Source organism: Gorilla gorilla, chromosome 4 (genome assembly GCF_029281585.2).
Source record: "Gorilla gorilla gorilla isolate KB3781 chromosome 4, NHGRI_mGorGor1-v2.1_pri, whole genome shotgun sequence".
NCBI classification, from domain to species: domain Eukaryota; kingdom Metazoa; phylum Chordata; class Mammalia; order Primates; family Hominidae; genus Gorilla; species Gorilla gorilla.
This window is the reverse complement of record NC_073228.2, coordinates 111,040,154-111,056,044: the sequence shown is the minus strand read 5'-3', so window position 1 is coordinate 111,056,044 and position 15,891 is coordinate 111,040,154. Positions and strand designations below refer to the sequence as shown.

General features: G+C 41.0%; 1 long non-coding RNA gene across 2 annotated transcripts in view; it reads left to right on the top strand.

Moving 5' to 3' along the window:
• Positions 1 to 15,891, top strand: part of LOC129533506 (uncharacterized) — a 222,011-nt gene that overhangs the window by 34,414 nt on the left and 171,706 nt on the right. For both annotated transcript variants that reach the window (XR_008679777.2, XR_008679776.2), the window contains exon 2: positions 14,318 to 14,384. This is a non-coding gene — a long non-coding RNA (uncharacterized lncRNA). The remainder of the gene's footprint in view (positions 1 to 14,317; positions 14,385 to 15,891) is intronic.

Below are 15,891 nucleotides of genomic sequence, written 5' to 3'. Positions count from 1 at the left end.
GTCAATTAAACCTCTTTCCTTTATAAATTACCCAGCCTCCAGTAGGATCTTCATAGCAGTGTGAAAATGGGCTCGAACAGTAAATTGGTACAAATAGAGCGGGGTACTGCTATAAAGATACTAAAAGATGTGGAAGTTACTTTAGAATGAGTAACAGACAGAGGTTGGAAGCGTTGGGAGGGCTCAGAAGAAGACAGGAATATGGAGAAAATTTGGAGCTTCCTAGAGACTTGTTAATGGTTTTCACCAAAATGCTGATAGTGATGTGAACAATGAAGTCCAGGCTGAGGTGGTCTCAGATGAAGATGAGAAACTTGTTGGGAACTGGTATAAAGGTAACTCATGCTATGCTTTAGCAAAGAGACTGGTGGCATTTTGCCCCTGCCCTAGGGATCTGTGGAACTTTGAACTTGAGAGAGATGATTTAGGGTATCTGGTGGAAGAAATTTCTAAGCAGCAAAGCATACAAGACATGACCTGGATTATTCTGAAATCATTCAGTATTATGCATTCACAAAGAGATGGTTTGAAATTGGAACTTATGTTTAAAACAGAAGCACAGCAAACAAGTTTGGAAAATTTGTAGCCTGATGATGTGATAGAAAAGAAAAACCAATTTTCTGGGGAAAAATTCAAGCCTGCTGGGGTGCAGAAATTTGAATGAGTAATGAGGAGCTGCATTATTAATGACCAAGACAATGGGGACAATGTTTCCAGGGCATGTCAGAGATCTTGGCAGCAGGCCCTCCTGTCACAGGCTCAGAGGCCTTGGAGGAAAAATGGTTTTGTGGGCTGGGCCCAGGGTCCCCCCAACACCTGTCCAGCCTCAGGACATGGCACCCTATGTCCCAGCTGCTTCAGCTCCAGTCGTGGCTAAGCCAAGGTACAGCTTGGGCTATTGGTTTGGAGGGTGCAAGCCCCAAGCCTTATCAGCTTCCACATGGTGTTGGGTCTGGGGGTACACAGAAGTCAAGAACTGAGGTTTGGAAACTTCTGCCTGGATTTCAGAGGATATATGGAAATGCCTGGATGGCCAGGCAGAAGTCTGCTGGAGAACCTTTGCTAGGGCAGTGCAGAAGGTCAAATGTGGGGTTGGAGCCCACCCCCTGCCACAGAGTCCCCACTGGGGCACTGCCTAGTGGAGCTGTGAGAAGAGGACCACTATCCTCCAGACTCCAGAATGGTAGATCCACCAACAGCTTGCACCATGAACCTGGAAAAGCTGCAGACACTCAATGCTAGCCCATGTAAGAAACCAGGAGGAGGACTGTATCCTGTAAAGCCACAGGGGCAGAGCTGCCCAAGACCATGAGAGCCCACCTCTTGCATCGGTGTGACCTGAATGTGAGACACGGAGTTAAAGGAGATCATTTTGAACCTTTGAGATTTAATGACTGCTCTGTTGGATTTTGGACTTACGTGGTGCCTGTCACCCCTTTGTTTTGGGCAATTCCTCCCATTTGGAATGGGAACATTTATCCAATGACTGTACTTCCATTGTATCTTGGAAGCAACTAACTTGTTTTTTATTTTACAGGCTCCTAGGTGGAAGGGACTTGCCTTATCTCAGATGAGACTTTGGACTTGGACTTTTGAGTTAATACTGAAATGAGTTAAGATTTTGGGGGACTTTTGGGAAGGCATGATTAGTTTTGAAATGTGAGGACATGAGATTTGGGAGGGACCGGGGCAAAATGACATGGTTCGGCTTTGTGTCCCCACCCAAATCTTATCTTGAATTGTAATCTCTAGGTGTTGAGGGAGAGACCTTGTGGGAGGTGATTGAATCATGGGGGCTGTTTCTTCTATGTTGTTCTCGTGATAGTGAGGGAGTCCTCATGAGATCTGAAGGTTTTATAAATGGCAGTTTCACTCTCTCTTGCCTGCCACCAGGTAAGATGTGTCTCTTCCCCTTCCACCATGATTGTAAGTTTCCTGAGGCCTCTTCAGCCATGTGGAACTGTGAGTCAATTAAACCTCTTTCCTTTATAAATTACCCAGTTTTGAGTAGTATCTCTATAGCAGTGTGAAAACAGACTAATACAGACATGATGAATTTTAGTGACATAGAAGACACATAAACTGACTGTCGGATATTTAGGTGGAGGTGGGTAATATAGACATGGAACGCAGGAGAGAAAGAGCTGGGTTGAGTTTATGCTGTTGAGATTCCTTAGAATATGGTGGTTTTTTTTGAGACAGAGTACAGTGGCACAATTTAGGCTTATCACAACCTCCACCTCTCGGGTTCAAGTGATTCTCGTGCCTCGGCCTCCCCAGTAGCTGGGACTACAGGCGTGCCACCACGCCCAGTTAATTTTTATATTTTTAGTAGAGATGGGGTTTTAGTAGAGATGTTGGCTAGGCTGGTCCCGAACTCCTGACCACAGGTGATCTGCCGTCCTTGGCTTCCCAAAGTGCTGGGATTACAGGCGTGAGCCATTGCAACTGGCCAATATGTAGTATTTGAAGTCATGAGAATAAACTTGATGAAGAGGTTGGGAGTCTGTATAATTCATTGGAACTTATGCCTAGGTAATAATTTATAAAAATGTTTGGTTGAGATGTCCCAAAAACAATTTGGATCCATGTATATGAAGGATTAGAGCAAATCGAATTACAGTAAATTGTAATTCAAGGTCAGGAAAGAACCACAGAAGTCCTTTGATGTCTCCTGCTTACAGGCCCACATGAAAAAAATGTTATAGCAATATAGTCGTAGCTTTGTTTTATGTTTCAGATAGAAACTACCCTCAAAGATAGAGACACTGACATGATTTGAATGGAAGTCTGAGAATCCTGTTGGGCAGGTCCATCACATCTCCTGCCATGCCAGTAGCTTCTATCTTAGGGAAAGTGCCTACCCATATGTGGGCTGTGAGAGCTGCCCTGGGTGGCCATGAGTCCCTTTCTTCCAGACCTATCTCAATGGGGTGGTCCTATCCCTAACCAATCTCTAGGCTGGCCAGTGTCCTTATGAGATGGTTTGGCATGAAAAACTGCCCAAACAGGCAAAATGTGATTAGCTGGGTCAGATGTTCTCACTCAGGAATTTCAACGAGGGCAACTGGGGAGGGAGTCAATTAGTTGGTTTTGGGAAGGAGTATAAGCTGAAAAGAACCACAAGGGGAGGCCCTGTGGCAGCAAGAAAGATGAATAAAGTGGATAAGTAAACAGACTTTATGAGTAAGCAGAAACTGAAACAGAGATGGCACGGCAGCAAGTAGAGGGTAAGGTGGCTACTGGAACTAGTGGGAGGAATAGATGCAATCAGAGAGGAGCTCACTCACCATAAAGGTAAGTGATCAACAGAGTCCTGCTAATAACATGCCCATAAGGTTAGTGGTCACTGGAGCCATGGTGGATTTTTCTTATCCCCAAATATACGAGTCTCTGAGTGGTAAAAGGTGTCCCATGGCACTCCTGTTTCTTTTATGTTCTTGAATATCCTTATAATAAGCTCTAATTAATCAAGGGAACTAGAGTGAGTCTTAATTTATTGGGAACAGATTGCTTTACTAACAGAATCCTTCTACCCCCAAATTTCTCCCAGGCTTGCTTGACACATTGCAAGATGAAATATATCATTAGAAATGCATTCTTTTGGGCTGAGAAATTGGGGGCTCAAGATTTTTCAATAAAATGTAAATAATGCTAACTGGTGTAATATAGAAAGCCATTTTCCAACATAAAGAACAGCCATTGAACCTCTTTATGTATTGAACATTTTTCATGTTTGTGTGTGTGTGTGTGTGTGTGTGTGTGTGTGTGTGTGTGCATGCTAGGACAGGGTATAGATGATGGGGGACGAGGTAGGAAGCTCTGAGGAATGTTGAGTATGCATAAAGCAAAGTCTTTAGAAGTTTACAATTCAGTTGGGGGTATATTTGGGACTAGGAAGAAATTTTTTGTGTTTTTAAGAGACTGGGTCTTGCTCTGTTATCCAGGCCTGAGTGCACTGGTATCATCATATCTCACTGCAGCTTTGAACTCATGGGCTCAAGCAATCCTCTTGCCACAGCCTCCCAAGTAGCTGGGACTACAGGCTTGTGCCATTGTACGTAGATAATTTTTAAACTTTTTGTTTTCTGTAGAGAGAGGGTCTCACTATATTGCCCAGGCTGGCTTCAAACTCCTCGCCTCAAGCAATCCTCCCATCTGGGTTTCCAAAAGTGCTGAGATCACAGACATGAGCCACTATGTCTGGCCAAGACTAAGAAGGGCTTTAAAGATAATCTAGACAAGGGTTTGCAAACTCAAATGTCTACAAGGGTCAGGCAAGGTGAGTGCTGAATGAAGTGGGCTGGGCAGGTGCAGTGGTGAGCTGCAGACTGCATGGACCATTTAGGGAACTACTCACATAATGGTTGTTAGGTGGGAAGGCCTGCCCAATGCTTACACATCTAATTTTTCAAGAGGGGCTCAATTTTTATGTAAACTCTCCTAAATTTTAAATATTGGTGTGTAATCAAATTTAAGCAAAGCAAAACAAAACAAAACTCTTTGGGGCCAAACAACAACAACAAAAAATCTGCAGGCTGTGTTCGGACCATAGATCAGCAGTTTATGATCTCTGCTCTTGATCAGTAGATTTCAAAATGTTTAAAGATTCAGAAACATCCTGCAAAAGAAATTTTATGCCTGAATATAACACATGTAAGGACAGAAGCAGAAGTATTGGGGTTGAAACTGGGGTGAATGAACAGAGCCTTGCCATTCTCATCCTCGACTTCCACACTCAACAGGCCCAAAGGAAGCTTGACAAATCTTGAAGACCACTGAGGGAGTTTAACCTCTTAGTTTTACAGATGAGGGACATGAAGGACCCAAGAGCCAATGGCCCAAAATAAGGATATTTACAGAATAATGCAGATGGTGTCTGTTTGTAGATGATAGTGTGTGAGTTGGTATGTAGAAAGTGGTTAAGTGTGCTGGTTCTAAGCCACACTGCTTGGATTTGCACATACTTCTTAAGGGCAAATTAGTGAAGGTGGTATTCAGTCTCTGTGCCTACATTTCCATACTTCTCAGATTGGAATGATACATAGTAATACTTACCTCATTAGGTTGTTGAGAAGATGAAATAACATGTACAGCAGTCCCTGGCACAGAGTAAGTGTTCAATAAATGCTAGCTTTTTAAAAACTATAGGGAATCTTTGCTAGTCATTAACATTATAGCAAGGTTTATTTCATGTGACAAGTAGCTCTCACCTATGAAATAGTCTTGCAAGAAGGGAATTTTTGGTGGGGGTAACTTGTATCTAAAGTACAGAGGTTATAGGAAAGGTAGGGAATGGTGGGTGGGAGCCTAGAGTTTTCTCTTGGGTCTTTGCAACTCCTTAGACTTGAAGATTTTTACTCATTATGGGCAGTCTTCCAACCTTCACTTATGCACACAACCCATCTTTTTGGCCTAGAGGGTCGAGAAGATACCCAGAATCAGGTTTGAGAAGCTGATTAAGGAGTCGAAATATTTAGGGATTAATTTTTCATAATAGGAATAGTGTTTAGACATAACCTAATTTGAGGCCAGCTGCAGTGGCTCACATCTGTAATCCCAGCACTTTGGGAGGCCGAGGTGGATGGATCACGAGGTCAGGAGTTCGAGTCCAGAGTGGCCGACATGGTGAAACCCCGTATCTACTAAAAATACAAAAAATTAGCTGGGCATGGTGGCAGGTGCCTGTAGTCCCAGCTACGCTGGAGGCAGAGGCAGGAGAATTGCTTGAAACCAGAAGGCAGAGGTTGCAGTGAGCCAAGATCGCGCCATTGCTCCTCTGGCTTGGGCGACAGCAAGATTCTGTCTCAAAAAAAAAAAAAAAAAAAAAAAAGATATAACCTAATTTGTGGGCCCATCCCTCTCCTCTACCCACAATGGTACCCATCAATCACCCGAATATGGAAGCTGTAACAGTCTGGGGTCCAGCTTAGAAGCCTAGCTCTGTAGAAGTTGTTTTTCTCCTCCTTGGGATCATATCCAGTGTAGAATTCAATAGATCATTCCTAAGCACCTACCATGTGCCCAGACTTAGGGTACCTCAACCATTTCCTGGCCAGCATGGCTTCATTAGCCCTTTGTTGGTCTGTGTGGTGACTCCAGGGCCCGGTCAGTGCCCTGCCCTGTGCCAGCCCCCTCGGTCGCACATGCTCCTTTACAAAGCAGGAGCTCTGGGGCCATCTGATCAAAGGAGAGATTGGAGCCTCTTGGCAGGAGGAAAGTTAACAAACAACCATAAAAGGATTTTCTAAATATGTCCACAATCCAATATAACCCTCAGTAATTTGATTTGTAGGAAATGGAGAGCAGGACATTACACATGCAGAGTGCTTATCTATAATTCATAATAATTACTGTAACGGGGAATATATCATATAGATGTAGGAACATAAATTATACCCCCAGCTTGAAGACTGCACTCTGGGCTGAAATAGCCCCTCATGTCCTCCTAATCTACCTACCCTTTAGCACGTGCCGCTTAGTTGCCCAGTAGACTGAAGGCTTTTTCAGGCCACCTGTTGAAAGCTCAAAAGTGAGGAGTTTCTCCTTTTGATGAGAAAGAACACTGATCTGTTTTGCAGGAGGAGATCAAGCACTCTCTTTGCCTAGTTTTCTCTAGTATTTTGGGCTTTGGATAATCACAACATAACATTTGAGAACGTGTTGATTTATTTCTTTGTGATGTTTGTGATCTAGTGTTATGACAGGAACATTTGCTCTTCAATGGAAACAATAGGGCTGCTTTTGCTGCTTGTGCCACTGAAGGTTCAAATTCAGTTGGGCTGAAGCCTGATGTGCAATGAGGGGATGTGTCCTGTTGAAAAGGGGCTAGAGAGATAAATGTGTGAAAAGCTATAAACACACACACAAGTACATGTCCCCCAACTTGGAGGGTAAGGATAAAGGGTAATAGGTGCTACATATTTCACAAGAAAATGATTGTAAGCTCTTTATTCCTTTCTTTTAAGCATTATTTTCATAACTGACATCTCTCTTACCCAGCTTCCCTTTCTGACCCTTGAATTCCATCCCAAGAGAGAGCTCTTTGTAGCTGTATCTTCAAACACTGATCATAGTCTCTTTTAGTTGGTCTTTTTACAGGTTATAATTGTCCAACATCATTTACTTTTGGTCTGTCTGGGAGACATTCAGAATTGGTCCACCACTTTATTTTTAGTGGCAGAGCGTGTCTATTCTTCAGCTGTTGGGAATGCTGGACCTGGCTGCGAATCTTGTTTGCTTTAAGTTGCAATGCTTTCAGCCCCATGTGTTTTAGTTTTTGGAAGCAGCTGTATTGGTAAAGCTTCTGGCTGAATTACTGGACAAAGCCTGCATTATAAAAATCCTCAACTTGTTTGCTCTTCACTTCAAAAAGACTGTGGGCTGCCAGCTTGTCCCACTCATGTTACCCACATGCCTGCTTAAGTTTTCACCAGCAGGCATGAGTCTTTTGGTTTCTGTTTTTTTTTTCTTTTTTTTTTTTTTTAACTTGGTTGGCCTATAGCTATTTGGTTTGACACTGATCTGTCAGAGACAAACCATAAAGGGGCTGGCACAAGACAGCTGGCCGCCCATGGCCCTCCTATTAGCAAGGATAGGATTTGAATGGAGGATTTTATTTTTTCCCCTGGTCAGCATCTTCAAAGTCGAACTGAGACTGGCATAGAATACTTCTGTTGGCTTTTGAAAGGTGCATTGCTCAGTCCCTGAACTCAGAATGTGTGTATATGTGTTGGCATCAGGGACTCCAGGGCAGTAAAGCAGGCTTGAGTAGGAAACACAAACATGCTGTGGTTCATAAACAGAGCCTCACCATCAAGAGGAGGAGGAAGTTTCAGTTGGTTGGTGGCCCATAAAAACACTGGAATTCCATACATGCTATGCACTTGTTCAACCGCCTAAATTGCCAACATATCACTGCTTTTCATTGCCCCTAAATTAATCCTTCTGTTCCTCTACCTTGCAAAGTACTTACTGAGCCTTCAATACCACTTTAAAATTTTTATTATATTTGCAACTCAACTGTCTTTCATTTTTCCTTATGATTTGTTCTCTGTGTTGAAGAACCTCTGGATAATTGAAGAGATGAGTGGATGGCAGTTGCATTAATCTGCACTTGGTTACTGGTATTTACAATGGGTGTCATGGACTCCATCCTCCAGTGTTCAAGATAAATGATGGCTGACAAGAGAATTTGCTTCCTTTAGACTTGTATGGGGCCTTGCTCTGACAAGAGATGTCAGAGAAGACTTGAAGAGCAGAACTCCAGATTTAGCTTTCTGAAACTTCTCAGCTTGGGCTTGAATTAAAATCAGAAAAATAAAACACACCTTTTTTGAGCATTGCCAAGACTAGAGGTGCAAACTCTCAGCCTTTGGCCCTGATCTGGTCCACAAAGTGGGTTTTGTTCATCCTGAACACATATATCTCACCATGTGGCTAGCTTTTTCTTTCAGATGGCTTAATTGCTATCACTTAAAAACTTAAATGTTGGGAGAATCACATGAAAATCTTGATTTCCAGCTCTTAGAGAATTTGTAAGGCCTGGCAATTCAGGACTTACATTCTTGTGTGCAAACACGTGCATGGGGCTTACTAACTACTGGTCCTTTTAGATAGGGCAAATTCACCACAGGCTCCAAGGCACTGAGGCCAGTGTCAGTTGCCACTCATTGTATTTGCAATTTTGCTTTCTTAGCAAATAGCAGCGTTAGGAACCTTTAACACTGTGCCCTTGTCATCTTGCTTCCTTTGCCTATTATAGTTACCTGCTTGATGCCTTAGGATGTTTGCATTTGTGTTGCCAGCTTTCAACTCGTTGTGAGGCACAGGAATGTCAGTCAGAAAGCCAGAGTGTCCCCTCGTCAAGGAACTCAGGCAATAGAACCTGTTGGATTTATTTTGTGTGGTTTGTTTTTGTAAAATTCTGGTGTTTGAATACTTGTGGTGTCAGGAGTAACGACTATGGTAGATGCAAAAGAGAAACTTTGTTATTCCTGTTAGACATAAGTGATTCCAGTGGCAGTAATGCACTAGGGTTGGGGGAGAGTCTGAGTGGTCACAGGGCTGTGGAAAGCTTAAGTATAATGAACTGTGAATTCTTTGAAGAAGAAAACAAGCTCTTCATATCCTTCCCTATGTTGGAAATTACAAAAGAAAACGCAGGCTTGAACTCTACCGCCTTTTGAGACTGCATCAAAGAAGGAAATGTGAGAGCCATTATGTATTGTCTTGGAGCTCACTGGAGGACAGACTTCCCAGCTGAGTTCTCTGTGAGTTTGTGGGAAGAGGACCATGGACGGAAGATCTGTTGAAAAATTCATTCATTTTATTATGTGCTCCTCGAATTTGGGGCATTCTATGTCCATCTAGTCTCTTCCTAGGAAGAGGCACATCAAAGGGAAACCACACAAAATATCCTGAGTGCTTAATAAATATTTCTAGATGAATTTGTAGGATACCGTTTGTTTGTTTTGAACAAGGAAATCTGGGGCACAAGTAATTTGTTCCTGGCTTTTTAATGATTGGCTCTCCAGGAAGATATTGCCATTGGAAATTACTTAACATTTCTCCCCCAATATAAATGCTTAAGGCAAGAACTAGATTTTTTACCTAGCAAATAGCAATGTAAATGTCAAAGAACATATTCCAAAGCATTACACTTACAGCTCTTAAAATGGCATCTTAGAATGGTATTAATCACTGTCAGTTTTGTGTACAACATTTCATCAATTAAATAGCAAGAGGACCTGTCCTTTCATGGAAAGCAAATAACACATATGGATTTCCTCTTAGCAATTAGCTGAACATTCTGCATTTCCTTCTTGCTTGCAAAAAGAGTTTGAACTGAAACCATCAACATGTTTGTGTTCTTCATTGGTAAAGCAAAGCAGATGTGTAACAGCTTTCGGTAGAATCCAGATTCGTTTATAAAGTACCTTTTGAAACATCTTGATGTGGAAGCATTTCTGCATTGTTAGATCTTTTAGGATTGGATAGAAAGTGACACTCCATGAAAGTTCTGAAGTGCTTTAAACTTTGTCACGTCTTGAATGGAGGTTTTCAAAACTGTGTCACTATGTGTATGTAGAGGAGAGTTTAAAACTTTCAAGCTTAATGTGAAAAATTTGTTTCCAGCAGGGACTAGTTTCAACTAGGTCTATGGATTTATAAAATGATGAGGCAATTTTATGCAGCAAAGACCAAGGATAGAAATGCAGTTTACATAAATGGCAATGGATTAGCACTTAAACCACTCTTCATGTATGTTTAAACAATCTTCCATGACCCTCAGAAATCTCCTTTTATAAACTTCATCATTTATCTGGGATTACAAGGGCAATGTTTTGACAACACTGTTGATTTACATGTAACTCGTCATTTGTTTATCATTTATTTGAGATGATTAGTGCCTGAACTTCAAATGCCTGGAATGTGTATTACACTCGTTTACATTTTTGGTAGACTATACTCTTTTCAATGTACTTTTTAGGCCTGAGGACAGCTTGGTGACTTTAATGATCTTTCTAGTATCAGTCCCATCTAAGCCTGAAGAAAGCTGATGATTTATAACTTTTCAGCAAAGTTCAGTTTTAGTGATAATCCATCAAAGTCCTTAGTATTCTTCTCAGACTCTCGTCTCTCAGACCTAGTCCAACAAGATGTATTGGTCTCTGAAAATTGGCCCTCAGGGCCATGTAGTCTTCTAGAAACTCAGGAATACAGCACCAGTTATAGGTTTTCCGAAATCTGTAGATGTAAGTGAACAAATAGTAATGTGGATACTAATAAAGCAAGAGAATATCTGCATTGGTAAAATACATACACACTGTAGACCCTAGGCAAGTTATAATTACCATCCTCCAATATTGTCTAAGCATCTAAAATAGCTTTTGCATTCATTCATATTTCCAATGATATAAGTATGCCTGTTACCAACTACTTGTTATGATTTTTCCCCATTTAGGACCATCTTAAATTGATTTTTTGGCTTAAAATCAGAAAGAGATGTCCAGAGGAAGTCATTGAAAATAATTTATATTTGCAGAACAATTTCAGTGGTTGTGTGGTAGGTGAATGATTGTACACTTTAAAAATGGAAAGTTTAACAAGGTAGAGAATTTGTATTTGTGTTCAACAGAATTCCTTTGAGTACTGACTGTTGTGAGAAAAGCATTCTGAGCAGAAGACAAACTCTGCTCCTTTGGGGGCTGCAGATGGTGTGCACATTCACCTGTCAGTAGCCCTGGGTGTGTAAGCCATACCAGATGGAAAGGGAGAGAGAGAGAAGCAAGGCAGGAAGTGAGCATGGAGAAGTAAGAGGCAGCATCTGTGTGAGAGAGAACTGGCTTGAATGAGAAATGGCCAGAAATAATTTTTAGAAAGATTTCTGTGAAGCTTTGTGTAAATTCTCCATATTATCCATTAAAAGCAATTCACAATCAAGACCTACATAATACTTCAGGCCTTCTGTGGTCAGATTGCTGTTTAATTGAATGTAATGCTGTATAAAGACTGGTCCAGGTGAGAGTCAGCTATATTTGGAATAAGTATGGGGAGGCACATGTGGGATTTTTGGATTCAAATTATTACCCTAGACCTAAACTAAAAGTGTACCTTCAGTATGATCATCTATGTTTTGGAATTATATGAAAATTAGTATTATGAAGTTTATACTGCGTGTTTATTTCAACTGAAGAAACAGGGCATTATGATATTTTGTAAAATATAAACATAGAGGAGTGTTCCTTGTATTATGTACATATGTGTCCATAGGATATATCTACAGTAGGGCAGTAGGGAAGGATAGATGTAGAAGTTTGGCAGAGATTTACGGGTAAGCCATACAATTCTAGAAACTGAATCAAAAACGGGAAGAACTGACCAGTATCAATGTTCACACACAATGTCCAAGGCGGAACTTAGAGTCAACAGTTAGATGGTTGATTAACCAAGAAGAAGAGCTGACTGAATGAACTCAATCTTTTATCTCCTATGATATCAAGCCTCTGGATGATATCACCTATTATAGTAAGAAGGTCATGAGACATCAATAAGAAAACAATAAGTCAGAAGGAGTTAAGGTCATGAGGATAGAGCAATGAGTTGCTGGGGGAAAACTGAAGATGAGACAAGGGAGGGAGGAAGAAAAAACTATTTAATTGCATTGTGTATAAGTCAGATCACCCCTTATGTCATTGGTTCTTGACCAGACTATGACTGGTTAAGGTTTGCTTTTAAAGACAAGGCTCTCAGGTGAGATAGAGCTAAGGTAGTCCTTGTGATGGTAATAATTTCTTATTATAGGGAAAATAGTAGCTGCATCTGACTTGCTAGGGAACATTTCTCTGGTTGGGTAGATCTCATCCTATCAGTTTGTATCCTGTAGCATCATATTGGTTTGTTTGAGATTAATGGCTGAGGGTCAACAGAGGAAGCCTTAAAAATTTCCTTGTGAACAAATGGGCTGAAAATTGATTTTTAACAGACTCCACGGATACCCATTTACTGAGGAAATTGGAATTGTTCTTGGAAAGGGAGAAGAGGTCAGTGACAGCCATGTTTAGGCTTGTTCAGTGGTTTTGCCTTACTTCACTGAACGAGAACAAATCTCTGGGGACTTGGCTGTAACTGTGGGACTGGAGTTGAGCAGACTTTGAGTCCAAGGGTAGAGGCCAGCTTGCCTAGAAACTGGAGAAATTCGTAGGAAATTTTATGCCAGGGACTGGAATAAAGGCCTCGAAAAGCAGTTAGAAATGCCACTGAAATGGAACAAAGATAAATAGCCTCAGGGCAGGGAAATGCCACCAACGAAGTGGGGGTCTACAGGCGTTCAGGTCATTCATGGGTTCTAACCCATCAGGAACTGCCATGGAGAATAGCTTATAGTTTTGAATTGGCAACTATGAATTAAGGAGAGGTGCAGCTGCGACTGTGGTCCATCCACTAGGGGGCAGTAGATTGAAGCATGGTCAATCAGAACTTGAGGCCGATTTACTATTTATAGGCAACGTTCTGGATTTTATTTCCAAACCAAGTAACCATCATGATTTTTGGAAGAGGAAAAAGAGGAAACTCTAGCAAACCTTCAGGCACACAAACAACTAAAACCTGAGGTGATGGTATGATTTCGGCGGCTCGAGTGATTTGAGTATGCTTCAGTTTCATGAAATCTGACCCCTCAAAAAAATAAGGTCTCCAGGTTGCAAACCCTGAAGAAGCTGGTTATAATCAAGTTGGAGATTTTGCTCTATTATTTTTTTCAAAAGTGGCATGCTGATCATAAGCAAAGTTGCTTTGATTCTCTGGCCTCCTCCTCGATTTCTCCATGTTTTGCAGACCTTAGGACACTAGGCTGCTCAGGAATTTTGGGGGGCAAGAGACAATCCCACATTTGTTTTAGTTGTTTTAGCAAGGGATTTCTAGGGGTTGTCAGCCCCTTGAGGGAAAGAATTAAGTGAATACCACTTTTCACTAATATCATCAGAGACAGAGACTGGTATCATGTCAGAAATATGATGAGTTTTGCTCCTGGACTTTCCAAGGGGAGCTTCAAGAGTCATAGTGACTGAGATGAATCATCCTCAGCTCAGTAAGGATGGGAAGAAAACTGAGTGTGAGGCACCATAGTATGAGTAGGAGCAGGGCATGGAAAGCACGTACAGAGATGATGCTAGTCTTTGTGGAATATTACCAAGATGCTGTCACCATACGGAATAGCTAACATTTATTTTGCACCTGCCGTGTGTCAGGCATTGTACTAAATGCCTAAATAGAATGATTTGTTCAATCCATACAATAATCTCAGGGTGAGATATTATCATTATTGCATTTTATAAGTGAGAAAACTGATGCCCCAAGTAGTTGGATTCCCACGGTAGGACTGGGTAACAAAGCTTGACACCTGAGTTTTAATTTTACCTATGCTATTCTGCTTCACAAATGAGGCAGATGATTTTATTCACCAGGGTTTTAGGGGACAGAGTACCAGATATGATAATTATGAGAAAGGCAGTTGTAAATTTGGGGGTGAGAGAAATACATCATATAAAATATTTAGACAGTATTTTTTTTTTTGTTAAATGCTGTGTATCCCCTATCCCTGACACCCCCATACTTTATTTTTAAGAAGTTATAAGTAAAGATCTATATTGTTCTTTAAGATTTCTGGAGTTGAACTTTTATATCTTTGAATTCAACACTGTGTCAAAAATGGTTCATGAGGGTGAACAGTTATATTTGGTTATAATAGTTATAATTTTGAATACATTTTATCATTAGCTGTGCATTTGTTATTTCTTCTTGACTTTTACATAAGATCTTTCTTCAAAGTTACTAAAGCTCTTTAAATGGTGGAAATTCAGAATAATGAAGACTGCGGCATGGTGAGGTATCTTCACTATGGTGTAGTGGTTATAAGCACAGGCTGTGGTGTTGAGCTGTTTTGGACAGTTTCTCATCTTAAGAGTTGTGCTAACTCAGGGAAATCACAAGAATCCTGAGCCTCAGAATATCTTCTATAAAAAAGGGAAAATCTTTATTTACTAGGGTTTTTGAGAGTTTTAAATGAGATGACTGTAAAATACTTGTCAAAATGCGTGACAACATAATAAGAATATAATGTGACATATTGTTATTATTATTATTAGCACTTCTATTTTCTGGTTGCTAATATCAGCTTCACTCTGAATTGCATAATACATCAAGATAGACTGGATACCAAGTAATTTGGCTATAGTAGCCTTCTATTGATAGCTATTAACTGTCTTGGGCTTATAGATAACTCTTCTTTTTTGAAATAAGTTTTTCTCCTGGATTCCAATGTTGCTCCTAAAATACTGGCCACTTCTGTTTGTCTTTATTTCTAGTGTCTGTTCCTCTTTTCATTCTCTTACTATTGAAGTATCCCAAGGCCTAGAGCTTGGAACTCTCATCTTCTTTATTTTGTCTGTACTCACTCCCTTGGGATATCAACCTCACATTTACATTGACCACTCCCAAATATATATCTCCAAACCAGAACCCAATTGTAGATTCATATATTCAATTGCCTATTAACACTCTCACTTAGATGCCTAATAGACATATTAAACAAATTATGCTAAAAACTGAACAGTTGCTTTTTTCTTCTAAAACTTTCTGTACTCACAGATTTCCCTATCTTCAGTTGCTCAAAAAGCAAAATGAAAAACCACAGCAAGTAACAAAAAAACTGCTGGAAAACCTGAAATCATTCTTGGTTCTTCTTTTCCCTCATATGCCACATCCTTTCCACTGGAAAATCCTGTTTGCTTCATCTTCAAAGTATTCCCAGAATCTTATCATTTCTCCCTGCTCGCTCTGCTACCATCCTGGTCCAAGCTACTGTCATCTCTCATCTTCATTCTTCCAGCTGCCCCCTAAGTGGTGTTACTGCCCCCACTTTTGCCCCCTTCAGTCTATTCCCAACACAGCACTCAGGGTGATCCACTTAAAACATAACTTAGATCCTGTCACACCTCTGTTCACATCCATTGGCCCCCATCTCACTCAGACCAAAGCCAGTTTTTGTTTGTTTGTTTGTTTTAATTGCCTACAAAATTCTGCACAATCTTGGCCACTTTCCCCCATACTTTTTTTTTTTTTTTTTTGAGATGGAGTCTTGCTCTGTTGCTCAGGCTGGAACGCAGTGGCATGATCTCGGCTCACTGCAACCTCCACTTCCTGGGTTCAAGGGATTCTCCTGCCTCAGCCTCCCATGTAGCTGGGACTACAGGCACATGTCACCATGCCCGACTAATTTTTGTGTTTTTAGTAGAGACGGGGTTTCGCCATCTGGCTCCTGACCTCAGGTGAGCCACCGCGCCTGGCCCCCACACTTTTTTGACTTCTCTCGTTGTTCACTCTTTCTCC